Source organism: Carettochelys insculpta, chromosome 7, assembly GCF_033958435.1.
Source record: "Carettochelys insculpta isolate YL-2023 chromosome 7, ASM3395843v1, whole genome shotgun sequence".
Taxonomy (NCBI): domain Eukaryota; kingdom Metazoa; phylum Chordata; order Testudines; family Carettochelyidae; genus Carettochelys; species Carettochelys insculpta.
In genome coordinates, this window is record NC_134143.1 from 24,361,811 (window position 1) to 24,381,497 (window position 19,687).

Sequence of the window (19,687 nt, forward strand, 5' to 3'; positions counted from 1 at the left end):
GTAGCACTTTAAAAGACCAACAAAATAATTTGTTAGGTGGTGAGCTTTCATGGGGCAGACTCACTTCTTCAGACCATAGCCATACCAGAACAGACTCAATATTTAAGGCACAGAGAACCAAAAATAGTTACCAAGGTTGACAAATCAGAAAAATGTAATCAAAGTGGGCAAATCAGAAGAGCAGAGGGGCATCAAGAGCAACTTACGCCTCAACCACTCCATGCGAGAGATACATTTCCTGGACACTACAGTACAAATCAAGGATGGCCTAATCAGGACCACACTCTACCAGAAACCCACTGACCACTACACTTACCTACATGCTTCTAGCTTCCATTCTACACACACAGTAAGATCCATTGTTTACAGTCAAGCCCTTAACTACAATCGCATTTGCTGTGGTCCTACTGACAGAGACCAAAAATTAAAAGATCTCTGCCAAATATTCACAAACCTGAATTACCCACCAGGAGAAGTTTAAAAAAAAAACACAACAAATTGACAGAGGCAGACTAATACCCAGAAACCAGCTACTTCAAGATAGGCCCATAAAAACCAACAACAGAACACCACTGGTCATTACCTACAGCCCTCAACTCAAACCACTGGAACATATCATTAAATACCTACAACCCATCCTTAATCAGGATACCACACTCCAGAAGGCCCTAGGTGACAGACCTGTTCTCTACTACAGACAGACAACCTCCCAACCTTTTGAGGATTCTCACCAGCAACCACAGACTATATCACAATAATATCAATCCTGGAACTTTTCCTTGCAACAAGCCCTGTTGCCAGCTTTGTACACATACCTATTCTGGAGATACTATCCCTGGACCTAACCAGGTTATTCACAGAATCACGGGCACATTCTCATGTTCCTCTGCTAACACCATATGCCACCATGTGCCAACAATGTCCACATACTTTATACATAGGACAAATGGTAAAACACACTTCAACAAAGAATGAATGCACACAAAACAGACATCAAAAAGCTTTTAACTCACAAGCCTGTCAGTCAGCACTTTAATGAAGTTGTAACAGCAACGAAGGGTCCTGTGGCACCTTATAGACTAACAGAAAAGTTTTGAGCATGAGCTTTCGTGAGCACAGACTCACTTCATCAGATGCTGGTCTTGGAAATCTGCAGGGGCAAGTATAAATAAGCCAGAGCAAGGGTGGAGATAACAATGTTAGCTCAGTCAGCAAGGGTGAGGCTTACTACCAGCAGTTGATCTGGAGGTGTGAACACCAAGGGAGGGGAAGCTGCTTTTGTATTTAGCCAACCATTCACAGTCTTTAAGCCAGAGCTGAGGGCGTCGAATTTGCAGATGAATTGTAGCTCAGAAATTTCTCTTTGGAGTCTGGTCCTGAAATTTCTTTGCTGTAGGATAGCTACTTTTAAGTCTGCTACTGTGTAGCCTGGGAGATTGAAGTGCTCTCCTATGGGTTTTTGTATATTGCCATTTCTGATATCTGATTTGTGTGTGTTTATTCTTTTACGTAGAGACTGTCTAGTTTGTCCGATGTATATAGCAGAGGGGCATTGCTGGCACATGATGGCATAAATTATATTGGTAGATGTGCAGCTGAATGAACCCACGATGGTGTGGCTGATCTGGTTAGGTCCTGTAATGGTGTTGCTGGTGTAGATATGTGGGCAGAGCTGGCAACGAGGTTTGTTGCATGGATGGGTCCCTGAGTTAGAGTGACTGTGGTGCGGTGTATAGTGTATCCTGGACAATGATCTCCCACTTTCACAGGCCACCATGTGCTAGCAATGCCCCTCTGCTATATACATCGGACAAACTGGACAGTCTCTACGTAAAAGAATAAACACACACAAATCAGATATCTGAAATGGCAATATACAAAAACCCGTAGGAGAGCACTTCAATCTCCCAGGCCACACAGTAGCAGACTTAAAAGTAGCTATCCTACAGCAAAGAAATTTCAGGACCAGACTCCAAAGAGAAATTTCTGAGCTACAATTCATCTGCAAATTCGACGCCCTCAGCTCAGGCTTAAACAAAGACTGTGAATGGCTGGCTAAATACAAAAGCAGCTTCCCCTCCCTTGGTGTTCACACCTCCAGATCAACTGCTGGTAGTAAGCCTCACCCTTGCTGACTGAGCTAACCTTGTTATCCCCACCCTTGCTCTGGCTTATTTATACCTGGCCCTGCAGATTTCCAAGACCAGCATCTGATGAAGTGAGTCTGTGCTCACGAAAGCTCATGCTCAAAACTTTTCTGTTAGTCTATAAGGTGCCACAGGACCCTTCGTTGCTGGTTATTATATGGACTCTTTTACATACTTTGTTTGATCTGACTCTTGACTCCCCACCCTCCCACCCCCACAGCCCCTCTGCTCTTCTAATTTGCCCACCTTGATTACATTTTTCTGATTTGTCAGCCTTGGTAACTATTTTTGGTTCTCTGCGCCTTAAATATTGAGTCTGTTCTGGCATGGCTACGGTCTGAAGAAGTGGGTCTAACCCACGAAAGCTCACCACCCAATAAATTATTTTGCTAGTCTTTGAAGTGCTACTGGACTGCTTTTTTGTTTTGATAAGACTGACCAGGAAGTTTTGATCTTCATAATAAACAGGTTATGGAAACATGATCTCAGGTTCATCTGTGGAACAAATGAGAAGGGAGGGGGCAAGAACAGCATTCTTTATTTTGATCCTTCCCTCTCCCCTCATTCAGGGCTGATGAGCTGCCTTATGTTGTCAGAGCCAGATTGCCTTTTATGCACTCATTAAAAATTGATAGCCATAAATAATTGAACTCCATAATTCTAAACAATTTACATATCACAGTGCACCCAACAAGCCCCTTTTCCATTACAGGATTAAAAATGTCGCATTCAAAAAGTGAATAGGATTGATGTTTTCAGCATAATTCTGTATACAGCAATATATTTCACAGCTAAGAGGAACCTGTAAAGCCTGTACAAAACGCTTCTAGAGTTCACCATGCAGCACTAAACACGTGGATGGTAATGTAACACTGAACTATGTGAACTTTGTACATTGATCTTTGATTCTCCTCTGCCAGGAATGACATCGCTTACCCTCATTGAAGATAAACTTTTCTTGAAGATTAAGTCTGCTTAAAATATTATGGCAACCCCCATTTCCCATGCATGCTGGATAACAAAGCTTGTACTATATATTTATACTCTTCCCAAATCATTTGCCCAAGTTTCCACTTCTTGTTAGCTTCCTTTTTGTGTTTAATCATCAAAATGTCACAGTTCAGCCATGCTCATCAACGAGCATATTTGCTTTTCCAGCTTCAAAGTCCAAGTTATACATGCAATGAGGGCAATTAGAAACATGTTAATTGAAACATGGGTACACCCAACAAGGCTCTAATGAGATTGACCATGGATTTCAACATGTTTTAACACCCACAGTCATCTTTCAAATTAGAACTGCTTTTAAATCATATTGTAAAATGTGAAATTCTGGTCTTAGTGAGCATATTAATTAATGACCTAAGGGTGGTACTGGATGCATGAATCCACATGATAATGATTTAATTAAACTTCAAATTACAGCTATGTCGCTATAATTTGAGCAGGTGAGCAAGCTAATGATTATAGTAGGCAAGCATCACCCTTTTTAGGGAAGAATTCTGAAAGAGAATCAGCTATATTTAAAAAGACAAAATTAGGCCATTTCTAAACAGGAAGCCTGTTCCAAATGAGAATTCTAGTATCAGTCAACAATCAGGCTTCATGAACACTCAATAAGCTTACTAAACTTTATTCTGAGTGCTGTAGCATACAGATATGTGACTACTACCACAAATTATGCGATACAAGGCAATGAAGTTTCATCAATGAATGCATCAGGTACAGGTTGAACTTCTCTAGTCAGAATACCCTCAGAATCTGACGGGTGCAGAACGAGAGAATTGGCTGGACTATGAGAGGTTGATATTATCTAACAACATTACCAACACTTCTACTACTGGACTCTTAGAAGACATTTGGGGTTAATTAGAGCTAAACAACAGCACAGAACACTGAGAGCCAGGACTGGTGGCTGTAAACAAACTTTATGGGACCACACCCATAATAAGTGATCCTCTAGCTAACTAAAATCATTCTGGATTACAGATGTTGCCAGATTAGAAACATTCAACCTGCATATAGAGAGAAATAGCTTTTGGCAAGACAATCCACTGAAAAATAGGTGTCAAGCCTGAAATTAGGAAGTTTAAGGTTCAAAGAAATTCCTTCAACGTGCAAGAAACAATGCTAACTTCTGTGATCTAAGCTGATCATTCAGAATGACAAAAGAGTCAGCCATGGGAGGATCTGTGGAGCTCCTTCACAATGCAAAACCTACATATGCACACTTTATTAAAGGCTGGCTATTTACAAGTAAGCTTTGCTCCATATTTATGCAAGTTAAGAGAAATCTTGGACAACCATAGGCAACCTTACTTTACCAAAATCGCACCCCAAGAATTAAGTCCTCACGAGCAGATAGGACTAAGAGTCATCCCAAGAGGCCATAGGTTTATGACATCTGAAGTATCCTCAGGGTGGTCATGCCTGAATGAACTGCTGCCAAAGACTGCACTTCCAAATTAATTTCATGTCACAGAGACAATAGGCCTAGTATGAGTGCCAAAACAGGTCTTCATTTTTTATTTGGAACACAGAAGAACTGTTAGAACATAAATACTACTATGACCAGTCAGTCTTCCATCTCTTTTCATAAAATGTTCAAATTCACCATTTTGGGAGGCTGTGGCAATGCTGAGTTACTCTACACAGGCAGCTGAGAACTCTCAGAGTCCTAATACTGGTTGCACGCAATGGGAAAATAAAAAGTTAATAACTTCCCACTGGACCAGTAGATAAAATGTCTTAGGAAGAAAAGACAGGGAACAGAGCAAAATCTGACAAATTAAATTAAGAACCAAATGTGCTTGAGTTATCTTACAAAATAATATAAACAAATATCAGATTGTCATCACGGCAATAAATTAAAAGGAAAACTGAAGAAGATAGAGGAAATTTTTGCAGGAAGGCATAGCCCAACAAAAAAATAAAAAAATCTGAGGATAGTAACTCAGATTCCTAGCTTGGTCCGGATCTTTCAGATTACTACCAAATGTAGCCCTACTTTGGCTACTGAATTATTAAAAAAAATAACAGCTCAGTGGTATGAATGTTGATTTACTAGAGACTCAGAATACCAATGACACTGAAAGTACCCAGAGGCATGTAATTTATATCCAATATCTGGACCTATTTTCCAAATTAAGCTTAAGCAACATATGCCCAATCTAAGCATAAGAATAAGAGCCAAATACTGACGTACAATAAATTAAGAATTAACTATTAGTCACTAACTATCTTCTATTCTGAGAGGACAAATACATTGGAAGTCAGAGCTACAAACCCACCAGTCAACCACAGCCCTCATTTTGCAATTGCAGTAGCAAAGATCAAAGACAAACCCCAACCACACCCACATGCAAATATAGTACAAGACTGTGCTAAGTTATTAAAAATAAGGAAAACTGCATGTTTCTGTGATAACACTGACTATAAAAAATGAATCAGATGCCAGATATCTGCAGGGCAAAGATCTGACAGTAGTGTTGGCACGGGAAACGTTATTATATTCTGATTTTATAGAGACATTGTTTTGTAAATGAATGCTTATTGATGTTTTTATAAGGTTTAATATTGAATTTAGCATTGTTACTGAATCCTCCTTAATTTTCAGTATTGTTTTGTTAATGAGATCCTGTTTATGTTTTATACGACCGAATAACTTTACCTTCCTGTAATTTACTTTTTGTTAATAATTTATTGGTACTTGACCTCCTGCTCAATAGGGAATTACCAGAGCGGAATGGCATAAGACCAGTAAGAATTCAGTTTGAGCTGGAGAAATGGATAAAGGGAGTATAAGAAACTTTTCCCTGGTTTGTTGGGAGTGGGGATGAACAAAGGAGGAGAGAGGTATAAGTATTGCTCACTGCTTGTTGCAAGGTGTGCAGGCTTTAAGGAGAAATTCCCCTGCACCTTACTTGGCATGCCAAATAAAGATTCTTTTTCCATTCTCGGTGTGTTATTGGGCCAGCGTTGCATACCGGGCACAAACTGCCACTGTGCCACCTTAAGGAGGCGGCAACAGTTTTGGCGTCCCTGGGTGGGCCCTCTAAATTAAAGCCTTGCCCGGCTCGCCTCTTGGCGGGGGTGGCGGGAGACGGCGTCGGACTTCCAGTGCGCACACCGGTAACTTTACCGGGGGAACTCGGCGTCCAGGTTCCGCAGCCCCTGCCAGGGACGACACAACGGTGCAACGCAGCAACGCGGAAGAGAGAGAGGAAACAGAGGGTGGAGCAGCAAAAGCCGGACCTCTGAAACTGAAACAGAGAATGGAGCGGCAAAAGCCGGACCTCTGAAACTAGAGGGTGGAGCAGCGAGAGCTGGACCTCTGGACAGGTAAGACCCAGTCCCTTTTTGTGAAAGGGACTTCCGGGACGCCGGACAGATATTAAAGTCTGGGGCAAAGGTTATGGGTCAGGGTCAGAGTACCCATAGGAATGGTCAGGGTCGGAATATCCCTAAGAACAACACCCCTTTGGCTTGTGTTTTAAAACACTGGAAAATTATAGTGGGGGACCCTCTGACCAAATCTAAATTAAGAAAACTGTGCACAGCAGAGTGGCCACAGTATAACCTAGAAGGGCAAGAGCGGTGGCCACCAGAGGGATCCCTAAATTATAACACCATATTGCAGCTGCTTTTGTTTTTACAACATACCGGTAAATGGGAAGAACATATGTATGGCCAATATTTTAAATATCTTAGAAATAGACAAGACCTGCAGGAAATGTGTGGATTATCATGTGCAGTACAACCAGCTGTAAATAAGCCTAATGTAAACTGTCACCAGAACCCCCCTTCGGCTTCTGCACCCACACCCCCTCCATACAGGGAAAGGGTTTCCCATGATTTGGGAATAGCCCCCTCAGTTAAACTGTATCTATTAGTGACTGAAACAGTGGTTGACTGACTGGGAGCTGCGGATCAGCAGGCTACTACTATGCAGGTGTAAACCCATGTGCCCTTTAATCCGATCGATTTGGCAACTTTTAAACCCCAAGCCGGGGAGTTTTCCACGGATCCTAGCCGCTTTATTTCAATTTTCAAAGGGTGTTTAGCCAGTCACAAGCCTGATTGGAATAATTGTCAGGTCCTAATGAGAACCCTGTTGTCTAAAGTGGAGCGTAACCAGGTTGTAACAAAAGCCAGGAAGAAAGCAAGAAAAAGGCATGAACTTGGCAGGAGCAAAAAAAAGCAATTTGTCAAATCCCTAAGCCCAGCAATAGGAAACAACTGCGTGCCTTTTTGGGAACAGCAGGATTTTGCAGATTATGGATACCTGATTTTGGGGTACTGGTTAAGCCTCTGTACGAGTGTGTTAAAGAAAGTAACAGAGACTTGTTCTGTTTTTAAAAAAAAAAAAAAAAAAAAGAGGCTCAACATGCATTTAAAGCTTTAAAATTGTGTGTAATGGAAGCTCCAGCCCTAGGTCTATCAAATATTACTAAACCATTTCACTCGATTTATGTGCATGAAAGGAAGGGAGTGGCCCTGGGAATATTAACTCAAAAGGTGGGAAGTTGGAAGCAACCTGTGGCTTACTTCTCTAAACAAATAGATACTGTTGCTAGAGGTTGGCCAGCGTGCCTGCAGGCGGTGGCGGCTGCAGCCATCGTCTTAGAGGAGGCAGAAAAACTCACTTTGGGAGGGGAAGTTAAGGTCAACACCCCACACGCTGTCCAAGCCCTGCTGGAGGCAAAAGGAGGGCTTTGGCTCACGCAAGCCCGACTCACAAAGTACCAAGCGTCGTTGCTAGAGAATGCAGAAGTTAAGTTGGTAACCAGTCCAACTTTGAACCCAGCCACCCTGTTACCTGAAAAGGGGACAGAGAAAATTGAGCATGACTGTTTAAAGACTATTAACACTCAATATTCAAGCCGCCCTGACCTTAAGGACCAACCACTTTTAAATGCGGACTTAGAGTGGTTCACAGATGGCAGTTCCCAGGTGATAAACGGAAAAAGGAGAGCTGGATATGCGATAGTCAGCCTGCATGAAACTATTAAGGCCCGTCCTTTACCAGTGGGTACATCAGCTCAGCTAGCAGAATTTATAGCCCTCATTCGAGCCCTGGAAATGGCTAAGGATCTGCGAGTTACAATTTAAACAGACTCTAAGTATGTATTTGGGGTAGCACACGCCCATGCTGGAATTTGGAAAAAAAGGGGAATGCTCACAGCTCAAGGGGAGCCTGTCAAATATGGAGAACAAATCCAGGCTTTCCTCCAGGCTATACAGGAACCAAAGGAGGTAGCTATTGTCCATTGTCAAGCTCACCAAAGGGGGGATGGAGATGTAACTAAAGGTAATGCCCGGGCAGACCAAGAGGCCAAACGGGTAGCGAATACGGAAGATATTGCTCTTTTGCCTCTGATTCCCACTCTCCCAGATCTCCATAAGAAGCCAAAATATTCTGCCCAAGAACAGCAGTTAGCTGAGCAGTTACAGCTAAACCTGCGAGAAGGATGGTATGTAAGTAAAAAAGGACAAGTGTTGCTTCCTGGACCCTTGATAAGGCCGACGGTCATGAGTTTTCATCAAGGGACACATGAAGGTCAGGAGGCCCTGATCCAATTATTAGAAAAGTACTTTATAGAAGATGGAATGAGAAATAAAGCCAGACGGGTGGTTAGAGACTGTATGGTATGTCAGAAAAATAATCCCCGAGCAGGAAGACCTGTGGTACCCTCCCCACTACCATCAGCCCCGGGACCGGGACTCGTGTGGCAAATTAACTTTACTAAACTACCTCGTGCCAGTGGGTTTCGGTACCTACTGGCACTTGTGGATCGTTTTACAGGATGGATAGAGGCATTTCCATGTAAAAATTGTATGGCCAACACAGGCGCTAAAATCTTAAAGGAGATAGTCCCCCGGTTCGGAGTACCAGAATGGATTGAATCAGACCGAGAAACCCATTTCGCGGCCCAATGTGTGAAAAAAGTAGCAAATGGACTCAATATTCCATGGAAATACCACACTCCATATAGACCGCAGGCCAGCGGAGTGGTGAAAAGAGGAAATCAGACTTTAAAAAAACATTTGTCAAAATTGTGCCAGGAAGCTCAGCTTAAGTGGCCAGAGGCCCTCCCCTTAGCCCTCTTAAGGACCCGAATATTACCCAAAGGGAGGTTAGGATTAAGCCCATTCAAAATCTTGTTTGGGCAACCATGGCCAATGAATGGGGTGCCTGGCACAGGTATAGAATGGGGAATAGGGGAGGGGCTTTTAAGGAAATATTTGCTGTCGCTGTCATCTGTTATGTCTTCAATCCACAGGTTTGTTCGTGACAATCAGCCCATTCCGTTGGACCAACCCCTTCACGATATTCAGCCAGGAGACAGCGTGTTGCTTCGGACGTGAAAAGAGAAGCCCCTTCAAAAGAAGTGGAAAGGACCCCACCTCTTTTTATTAACTACTGCTGCTAAACTACAAGGGGTCAAACCGTGGGTCCATTTCACTCGAGTAAAGGTCGAACCTGCTAAGGAAAAGAAGTGAACTGTAAGCTGTGTTACCCCAGAAGCTGAACAGGACTTAGGACTGAAATTATTGTTTAAGTATTAAAAGATAAGAAAGTGGAAATGCTACCCATGAATCAGGTTTTGAGTAAGAAATATGAGAAAACTCAATATGGGACATCTTGAGTGTTCTCAAAGGGGGGAAATGTTGGCACGGGAAACGTTATTATATTCTGATCTCGTAGAGACATTGTTTTGTAAATGAATGCTTATTGATGTTCTCATAAGGTTCAATATTGAATTTAGCATTGTTAGTGAATCCTCCTTAATTTTCAGTATTGTTTTGTTAATGAGATCCTGTTCATGTTCTATACGACCGATTAACTCTACCTTCCTGTAATTTACTTTTTGTTAATAATCTATTGGTACTTGACCTCCTGCTCAATAGGGAATTACCAGAGCGGAATGGCATAAGACCAGTAAGAATTCAGTTTGAGCTGGAGAAATGGATAAAGGGAGTATAAGAAACTCTCCCCTGGTTTGTTGGGAGTGGGGATGAACAAAGGAGGAGAGAGGTATAAGTATTGCTCACTGCTTGTTGCAAGGTGTGCAGGCTTTAAGGAGAAATCCCCCTGCACCTTACTTGGCATGCCAAATAAAGATTCTTCTTCCACTCTCGGTGTGTTATTGGGCCAGCGTTGCATACCGGGCACAAACTGCCACTGTGCCACCTTAAGAAGGAGGCAACAGTAGAAAATGATCACATACTTAGTTTTACTGTGGCATCCAGCTCCTGATTGTTACACTGATTTGTATCAAAAATTTCTCCTAAAATGTTCAGCGTATTTAGTCTCTCCAATTAAGTAACAAGAGTTGCTTAACAGAAGGAATTCAAAACAAAAATAGCATTCACAAGAAGACTATTGCAAAAATACACACATGTAGCTCTATTTGTATATACATTACACGTTGAACCTCTCTAGTCTGGTACCCGCAGTAACCGACTAATGAAGAACAAGAGAATTTGCCGAACCATGAGGGGCCAATGTCGTCTAGCAGCATTACATACACTTCCCCTGCTTACTGGGCTCTTAGAAGACATTGGCCATGTCTACACTAGCCCCAAACTTCGAAATGGCCATGTAAATGGCCATTTCGAAGTTTACTAATGAAGCACTGACATACATATTCAGCACCTCATTAGCATGTGGGCGGCCGCGGCACTTGGAAATTGACGCGGCTCGCCACTGCGCGGCTCATCCTGACGGGGCTCCTTTTTGAAAGGACCTCGCCTACTTCGAAGTCCCCTTATTCCCATCTGCTCACAGGAATAAGGGGACTTCGAAGTAGGCGGGGTCCTTTCGAAAAGGAGCCCCGTCGGGACGAGCCACGTCAATTTCGAAGTGCCGCGGCCGCCCGCATGCTAATGAGGCGCTGAATATGTATTTCAGTGCTTCATTAGTAAACTTCGAAATGGCCATTTACATGGCCATTTCGAAGTTTGGGGCTAGTGTAGACACAGCCATTTAGTGATTAATTACAGCTAAACAACAACACAAACCACTGAAAGCCAGGATTCGTGGCTGTAAATGTACTTTATGGGACCACCAGAAATTTGGCCACACACATAAGTGATTGTCCAACTAACTAAAATTGAGCCCGATTACGGATGTTGCCAGATGACTGTGCTCCAGACGAGAGTGCTCCAGACTAAAGAGGTTGAACCTTTACATTTGAATCATATTTACAACTAGATTATTCCCTAACTATATAGAGATATTTGCACTCTGACTCTGGATTTCCCTCCTGCCACCCTCCTACCCACCGTCGACTCCAATTTCAACTATGCAAAATTGCAGGAAAAAAAACAAAAACAAAAAACAGAAGATGTGTTTCATGTTCAGCCTATTTTGGAATCTGCTGTATGGCTGCTAACAGAATTGCTGGGCCCCGGATAAAGTGGGAATGTATGGTGGCTTTGGGCCCCCTGAAGTGGCAGTAACTGTGAGGACAAGGGTGAGACAGGAGCTACCCCTCAGTGTTGCCTGGCCCTTGCTGCCCAATGCTCCAGTGACAGCCAGGATCCACGGGCCCTTTTAAATTGCTGGGCCCCAGGGCAGTTGCCCCTTTATTCCCCCATCCTATTGGTGGCCCTGAGCTAGCAGCAGTATATAATTTGAAAAAGGTTACTACGAAACATAGTTTGCTGATTTTTTAGACTTGTAAAATCAAATTGTTTCATGTCCAACATCTGTCTCACAATAGGAGGACAGTAGAACTCAACTAGTTTAACAGGAATTACTCTTCCAAATTTGGCTTTTAGATCTGACACCCAGTCAAGAGAGCAAACAGTAAACTGAGCTTTAAATGAATTACACCTTCCCATGAAGGAAGTTCTATGCAACATGTGACTGAACTGCTTTGATCCAGGTCTCTAGAACTGGAAGAGCCACAACTTTATGTCTGGGTGCACTAAACTATTTAGGTGATCTCTATGCAAGAATATTACCTTAGAATCACCCAGGTTGGAAGAGACCTCAGGAGGTCATCCAGTCCAGCCCCTGCTGAAGGCAGAACTAATCCCAACTAAATCATCCCAGCCAGGGCTTTGTCACGCCAGGACCTAAAGACCTCTGGAGAAGGAGAGTCCATCATTTAAGTAACCTATTCCGGAGCTTTACCACTAAATTAGTGAAATAGCTTTTTCCTAATATCCAACATAGACCTCTCCCATCACAACTTGAAACCCCCGCTCCTTGTTCTGCCATCTGTCACCACCGAGATCAGCCCCTCCATCTTCTTTAGAGCCTTCCTTCAGGTAGTGGAGGGCTGCTATCAAATCTCCTCACCCTCACTTCTCTCTTCTGTAGACTAAATAAGCCCAAAACCTTCAGTCTCACCTCATAAGTCAGATGTGCCAGTCCACTAAACATTTTTGTCACCCTCTCCTGAACTCTCTCTCTTGCCTCCACATCCTTTCTGTAACAGGGGCCCCAGAACTGGATGCAATCCTTGAGATGCAGCCTCACCATTTTGCAGTCTTCCATATAATAAACATTTAAGACATCTTAGCAGTAGGCCTCAACTGCAGTACTATGTCCAGTTCAGAGCGCCACATTTCAGGAAAGATGTGGACCAATTGTAGAAGGTCCAGAGAAGAGCAACAAAAATGATTAAAGGTCTAGAAAACATGATCTATGAAGGAAGATTTGCAGATGAAAAAAGGGGATATGATATGCAGCTTTCAAGTACCTAAAACACTGTTACAAGAAGGAAGGAGAAAAATTATTCTACTTAACCGCTGATAAGACTAGAAGCAATGGGCTTAAATTGCAGCAAGGGAGATTTAGGTTGGACATTAGGAAAAACTTCATAACTGTCAGGGTGGTTAAGCACTGGAACAAATTGCCTAGGGAAGCTGTGTCATGTCCATCATTGATGATATTTAAGAGCAAATGAGATAAACACTAGTCAGGTTTGGATCATGCTTGGTCCTGCAATGACTGCAGGAGACTAGACGACCTGTAGAGGTTCCTTCCAGTTCTAGTATTCTATGATTCTATATTAACAGTTTAGATGTTGAAAGCACATACCTTGTTGAGACTCTAACTTCACTTCTCTACAAAATTGCAATTTATAGAAAATCTAACGTTAATTTATAGACTAGCTAAGGAGGAAGAATCTTAGTTTAAAATTTGTGTCAGCAAGTAATCACTTTATGCTTTTGAAACAGAGACATAATGGAAAATTAACCAGTACCATAGCCTTGTGGCAATACATTAACACTCTCAGCACGAGTAATAAAGAAGATTAGAGCTGTTACTGACTATAAAATTGACCTAATGCCCTTAAAATCAATTTTAAGCTCTAGTGTAGACACCAACTCACAACATACCTGTTTTCACTACAAATATCATTAGGTCGATTTTAAGGGGTCCTAAGGTCCATTTTTCTACTCCATTTTTTTTCCATGTGGAGTAACACCAAATTCAAATGTACAAGGTCAACTTAATGCTAGTGTAGACGCGGCATTATTTAATTTGATTTTATTGGCCTTCAGAATTATCCCACAATACCCCCCCAAGGGTCCATTCTGACCATTGCTTTTCACCTCCACTGCTCTCCAGAGGGGCAGGAAGTAGGAAACAGGAAGCACGAATTAGCCCAGGTTCTTCAGCTGCCCCCTGCTCCTTGGGGCCGCTGAGTCAAAATGAAATTAATCAAAACAACACTATCAAAGAAGTTTTTCAACAATACCAAAAACAACTTTTCAATAACTCCAACTTAAAATTTCTCAGATTTTTATTTCTGCCTTTTACATTTCTCCGGGCTGGCCTGATACCTCATAATGGCACAAAAATGCATTTGTCAGTTTGATTTCAATGGAAGGACGGAGTAAGGGCAATGCACTTTGGGATGACGACAGACAATGACAACCACATGAGGAACATTTTCTCATAACACACTGGCACAGAACCCCAGAGCGCAATGGGGATGCAGGAACTGTGTGATAGGTACCCACAAAGCACTGCTGGCACAACTGAACCTAGCAAAGATAATAGGGACGCACTATGTTGACTTTCTAAACATGTGGACACCCACCATCAATTTTACAAACCTAGTGGTATAAATTCAACTTTATTTCCTAGTGTAGACATAGTCTTAGCACAGCCAGGAATCTACTACCTAGTAAAAACAGGAGAATATCAGAGCTATAAGATCATGAATTTAAAAAAGGCCAAAAACAAAGCAGAGCAATTAGAGACAGGGTAGCTGGGAGGACATTCTCTAAAAGGACTCCAGACTCTGGAACTTGTACTGATCCTTGGTCCACAATAAATTAAATCTGGAGATCATGTGGGCATGCTGCAAAAGACATTTGTATGACTGGGTTTGTTTGCAAAGGGGGTAAAGTATGCTGCCCAAAACGATGATGGGGTGGGAAGAGATTTTGTAAGATGGCTGGCACTCCCTTTTTTGACATTTTTATGCTGCATCTTTTTAATATTTAAATTGAAAAGAAATAAATTATGCATTTTAACCTAACTAGTGGTGCTTTCTGTATTTATCGGATCTCCTTAATCCCTTTTTGCAAGGAGTCACCCAATGTAAACTTAACATGGGCAGCTTTCTTGTGTTAAAAAAAATAAAAAAGTCCTGTTGATTACACTTCAGCATATTGACAGTATTAGACTAGACTACACAATAAATGTATCAACTGAATAAAATTAAGCTTATTTCCAGATTTATGAACTCTAGCTATTTTGTGCAAACAAGATTTATTTTTATTATTTAGAGAGAGTAATTTTTGCAAGATGCCTCTAGCTCTACAGAAGCTCTTCTTCTTCACTCTCAATGGCAAATTCCAAGTGTCCAAATAATTTTAAAAGGGCATAGTTGGATTTGAAAGAAATAGGCCCAGTTCTTCAAACACTTGCACGTATGTAATTTTATTATACTTAGTATGACTATTCATCAGCATAAAATCCTTGTGTTTCTGAGGAAAAAAACCCACAGTCATTACATTTACCATGTCTTTTTCAATCAAATCAAGGTTTAATAAACTCTAAAAATAAAAATGTTCAAAAGCAGTTTTTCCACTGGTATTTACAAAACTACAACCTACAATAATTACAGCCAGAACACTGGGAAGGTAATAAACAAAATTAAATTGACTAACCATTTTCATTACCCACCATAGCAAAGCAAAAGATAAACTGAAGGTTCTGTTTGTTTCAGTTCTTTACCTAAATATAGATATGCTTGGTGCCTAACTTTAGGAATTCACTTTCGCAATATCTAGTCATTGTTTAAAATATATCAAGTCTACCTTTGTGGAATCCACTTCATTATGTATGCTGTTAGTTTAAATTTTTAATTTATTTCAATTTTAAGAGCGTTCATTAATCATTTCATAAGCCAAATTCAAACTTTTTGGTTCCTGAACACTAATGCTGAACTTTGCAATGGCAAGTACTTGAAAAGAACGTTTCTATTGGAATTTACAATATGTCCATGGTTCATATTGAATACTGATTCCATAGAATGCCCCAGAATAAAAGCTAATATTTTGCACCTGAGTTAGTAGTAGCGACAGCATTTTTACCATTGTATTTACTAATAATAAATAATAATAAAGCATTTGGCCTAGACTCCAGGCTCACATGCAACATGAAAATACCTGGAAGGCGTTTCGGCACCAATCCAACAAGCTAGCCCATGCAAGTCAAAATCTATGCCTGCATGGAGATCAACTGGCATCAAAAGGAGCCTTCCCAAAAAAAAAACCACCACACATGGTTGAGGCCAATTCAAACAATAAGCTATACGCCAAACACACTCTTTTCAACCCCAACATATTTAAGCTGATGACCTAACCACTGAGGTCAGCTTTTGTTTTTAAAAAACAAAAAACAAAAAAGCCATTACAGAATAAATGAACTGCAACTGCAAAGTCTAAGTTTCACTCCCTTTTTCACAACAAGCAACCATACTACTTGCCTTCTTATAGGTTTGTTTTTTTACATGGTAGACAACAAGTAAAACATTATGGAAAGAAAAGAGAAAATGTCGTTCAGGTGAAATGTGGTAAATTTAAATTTTATATAGCTGACTTAGGCAAGCATTTATGTCAAGTACTGGCCCAGCTACCTGTCATGGTTTTTCAGTCTCCTCCTTCCTTATGTCTGTGCTAGACAACTGTGCTGCTACAGCATTGTTCTCATTCAGTTTTGCGATCTTTGGCCTGGTCTACACTATACAGATAGGTTGACATAAGGCAACTTAACACTGACTTAACTACATCAATGTCTGCACCAGAATGGCGCTCCTACAATGTAAGTCACCCAGTATATCAACCTAATCAATGCAGCTCTGCTAAGGGCATAGCATTTAGTTTGATGTATTTAAAGTGACGATGTGTGAGAGGCAGCTGCATCAGACAGGCAGCCGTGTTAGTCTGTGTCTTCAAGAACCACAAGAAGTCCTGTTGACCTTATAGACTAACGGATATTTTGGAGCATAAGCTTTCGTGGGTAAAGACCCACTTCATCAGATGTCCATGTAAACACTTCATTACTCTCATCCCTTGCTAGCAGCCCACAGCCCTGCCACTCCTTATGAGGAATTAATTGGAGGCTAGAAGAAGAGCTCAAGCCTACTGCCTGAACTTAAAGTTCTCCTTTCCCCACCACCTCCTCACTGGGAGGCAGCTGGGCTGCTCAGCCCCTCTCTCACTGGGAGGCTGAATCGATCTGAAGAAGTGGGTCTGTCCCACAAAAGCTCATCACCAAATAAATCATTTTGTTAGTCTTTAAAGTGCTACATTTCTGCTGCTTTGCTTTGTGAGAGGCTGAAACAAGATTCCAAGTGTGAGTCCCCCACCTCCACCCCCTGGCATTGACAGCCTGAGCTATGAGCCCAGCTCAGTTTCACAGCAGGCAACCTATCAGTAGTAAAAATGACATTCTTGTCAATGTCATGGCTGCTATTATTTCAAGCAGGAATCCCAAAGGAAATGTGAATAATTGCAGCTGTGAAACAAACAAGAGTGTCAATTTCACTACTGGCTGGTTCCCTGCAGTGAAACTGAGCCCCGGCCTATCTCAGCTGGGGCTGTCAGTGTCTAACAATGCTCTCCAGCGAGGGGAATATCAGCTTAGTGAAACTAACACTCACCTACAGGCTTTTCCTCTGCTACTCCCACTGGCCAGGAACCACAGCCAATGAGTGCAGCGGGGTCAGTATCTGCAAGCATAAGGTGTCCTGGAGCCACTTGTACCCACCCCACCCCACCCCACCCCCAGAGCTGTGACCGGTAAGCAACCCAGTCACCTGACTCCTCCAGAACTCTCCCCTCCCTCCTGGATACCACACTACCATCCCAAGCCCACTCCTGCAACCTAGCTCCCTACCAAACCCCACACCTCCATCCCAGTCCTGCACACCATTCCATTGTCACCCTACTTCCCAGACAAAGTGCACACCTCACCCTCTTCCTGCACCCTACATTCCACTCTGACTCTGGACCCCAGGCCACTCCTCCACCCCAACCACACCCTGCACTTACCAGAGTTCCCTATAAACTGGCTGCTTTTGAGAACACTCAGGAGAGATTCAAATGCCATTCACCCGATTAACAGAGCACCCACAGCTATGTTTTTATTTCCATTGGTGGTACACATTTGCACATGCCTCAGGGTGCATAAAATTTATTTTGCACAGGGATAAAAAAATCCACACAAGTGGAAAAGATCTGGGAGAAAACTGACCCCCCACCACACCCTGCTACTGCATCCTACCTCCCACTCAAACCCCACACCTCAACCCTGCTCCTATATCTCCCCAGCCCTTGCACTCTCACCCTACTGCCTATGCAGACCCTACACCCAGACTACCCTGAACCTTGGTGGTCCCCAGCAGGGCTGGAGTGCTAGGATAATCCTAGTGCCCTAGTTTGTATGAGTGATGTGTGGGTCTCTTCATTTTCCTGATCATCACTTGGAGGTGGGGGTTCCATATCTGAGAAGAATTTTTTTGTTTTGTTTTGATTCTCTTCTCACTTGTGTATTACCCCTTAATGATTTTTCTGTGAGTCAGTGGCCCTGATCCAAAAGGTTCCCCTCCATGCTGCAGGGCAACCTAATTTTGTAGTTTAGGCAAGCCCTCATTTTGAAAACCTATCTTGAGCTGCTCTAAGTCAAGGTTAGGATTTGATGTTGACCAAGTTTAATAGCAAGTTCTAGTACATATGGTTCCTGTAATTTCATATTCAATCAATATGTAACACAGGTATGTTACCCTGATTAATGACAGGTGAACTTAATTCTTTCCAAAAACCATTTTTCTGCTACTAATACAAACAAACCCTAGAATAAAAGAAATTGAAAGACACAGTAAAGGATTATTTTCAGGCTGTTTACTTCAGGCATGTGCACTTCCCTTGCTGGACCCCAATGCTACCAAAAGATTCACAGGAAGACTCATTCTTTGAGCAGATTCTTTTCCCTCAACAGGGCCTTAAGCAGGGGGTTTTCCCTATTGTTTCTTAGGATGTTACTCAGCAACAGGGAAAAGTCATGTTTAAAAAAAGAGAAGAGGTGAGTGCAAGGAGGGCGTGTACCACCCAGGACATCTTTTAACTCAGGGCACCACCAAAAGGATGCTCCAGAGATGGCGACCCTGGGGTAGAACCCAACAGGACTGCACCTGTGGCTCGAGCAACACGGCACTGAACCCCGCTGCAAAGCCATCGGCTACTGCAAGTGACATGCGGTCAAGATGAAGGGGTAAGGCAGCGCCCTGTTACTAGCGTAGCGTGCAGGCAGAGCTCTCCCCAGCCGGCTCATGACACATCCCCTTGGCCTAGCAGCACAGTGATGCTGCAGCATCCTCTGCACAGCCAGCAAATTCCAGGCTAGCCCCCCACGAGAGGCGGGAGCCGCACCTACAGCCAGGCCCCGGGGTGGGAAAGAGACCACCCCGGCCGAGGGGAGGAAAGAGGAGGGGAGTCCCGCCGCAGCAGCCCCCGCGCCCGACTCACCGCAGGGATGGAGATGGGGGGGATCTATGCGGTCTCCTCCAGCGGGCCCGAGCGCGGCCGCCCTCTGCAGAGGATGAATGCCGGCAGCCGGCCGGCCGGCCCCTGGCAGCTAAGGGGTGGGGTGGAATGGGCAGAGCTCCCCAAGCCGCCGGCCAGCGTCCTTCGCGCTTGGCCCCTCCCCCGCCCCACAGCACACGCCCCGGAAGTCAGTCCAGGCGCTGACGCCGAGCCAGACAGCTGAGGATGAGGTAAGCGCCCGCTACGGCGCACGCGCAGTCCGGACCGGACGCAACATGCAGCGAGGCGCGCGCTGTCGTGGTTGTCAACGAACTTTTCGCCCGCCTCGCTGCTTAGGTGCGGGGCTAGAAGACCCGCGTCCCACGGGCTGAGAAGAGCGGTGTGGGGAGGGCGCGCGAGTGGGATCTCGCTCACAGCTGCCCCGGCACGTGGGGCTGGTACAGGCAGGGCCTGGCTGTGCTGACCCGCGTGGTGCGGCTGCTTGGAGCTGGGGCTTGGCCGGGTGCTCGCCCCGAAAG

At 43.4% G+C, this 19,687-nt stretch overlaps 1 protein-coding gene and 1 long non-coding RNA gene across 10 annotated transcripts in view; one reads left to right on the forward strand and one right to left on the reverse strand.

Moving 5' to 3' along the window:
• Nucleotides 1–19,297, reverse strand: part of CCSER2 (coiled-coil serine rich protein 2) — a 107,993-nt gene extending 88,696 nt beyond the window's left edge. For all 9 annotated transcript variants that reach the window (XM_075000134.1, XM_075000132.1, XM_075000133.1 and 6 more), the window contains exon 1: nt 19,152–19,297. The gene's annotated coding sequence lies outside the window, so the exon portion shown is untranslated. The remainder of the gene's footprint in view (nt 1–19,151) is intronic.
• LOC142015825 (uncharacterized) lies at nt 6,156–10,283 on the forward strand. The gene is made up of 2 exons (XR_012646229.1): nt 6,156–6,488; nt 9,431–10,283. It is a non-coding gene; the product is annotated as an uncharacterized LOC142015825 (long non-coding RNA).
• Nucleotides 19,298–19,687: the final 390 nt, after the last annotated feature.